This window comes from Bison bison, unplaced genomic scaffold (assembly GCF_000754665.1).
Source record: "Bison bison bison isolate TAMUID 2011002044 unplaced genomic scaffold, Bison_UMD1.0 scf7180017851750, whole genome shotgun sequence".
In the NCBI taxonomy this organism is placed as follows: Eukaryota; Metazoa; Chordata; class Mammalia; order Artiodactyla; family Bovidae; genus Bison; species Bison bison.
Window position 1 is genome coordinate 9,849 of NW_011482323.1, and position 976 is coordinate 10,824.

General features: G+C 39.5%; 1 non-coding gene across 1 annotated transcript; it reads left to right on the top strand.

Annotated features, from left to right (window-relative positions):
- Window positions 1-427: 427 nt before the first annotated feature.
- On the top strand, window positions 428-500 carry TRNAE-UUC. Its single transcript has one exon. It is a non-coding gene; the product is annotated as a tRNA-Glu (tRNA).
- Window positions 501-976: the final 476 nt, after the last annotated feature.

Below are 976 nucleotides of genomic sequence, written 5' to 3' on the forward strand. Positions count from 1 at the left end.
ATAAGAAAGCCATAGGCCAATATCACTAATGAATATGGATGCAAAAATTCTCAACAAGATACTAAGACAACTAATTCAACAGCACATTAAAAGAGCATATACCATGTTCGAGGGGCTTCCCTGGTAGCTCAAACGGTAAAGTGTCTGCCTGCAATTCGGGAGACCTGGGTTCGATCCCTGGGTCGGGAAGATCCCCTGGAGAAGGAAATGGGAATCCACTCCAGTACTCTTGCCTGGAAAATTCCATGGATGGAGGAGCCTGGTAGGCTACAGTTCATGGGATCACAAAGAGTCAGACACGACTGAGCAACTTCACTGATACCATGTTCAAGCGGGATTTATCCCAAGGATATAAAAATGATTCCACATATGCCAATCAATCATGTGGCACATTATAGTAAAAGAACAAATGATAGCAGGAATTAATTCCTTGATGGTCTAGTAGTTAGGACTCTACACTTTCACTGCTGAGGGCCCAGGTTCAATCCCTGGTCAAGGAACTAAGATCCTGAAAGCCATACAGTGTGGCCAAAAAAAAAAAAAAAGAGAGAATAAAGGAAAAATTCACATTATCAGCTCAACAGATAAAGAAAAAATATTTAATAAATACAGTGCTCTTTCATAGTAAGTTTCATAGAAGAAACTTACTTCAACATAATAAAGGCTCCATAGGACCAGCCCACAGATGACATCATACTCAATGACGAAAGGCTGAAAGCATTTCCTCTAAGATCAACAAGATAAGGATGTTTACTCCCAGCACTCCTATTCAATGTAGTACCAGAAGTCCTAGCCAGAGCAATCAAGCAAGAGAAAGTAATAAGTCATCCAAAACAGAAAAGAAATAAAATTGCTCTATTTGCAGATGACATCTCATATATAGAAAAGCCTAAAGATTCCACCAAACAATTGTTAGACTTAACAAATAAAGTGGAAGTGAAGTCGTTCAGTCATGTCCAACTCTCAGCAACCCTGT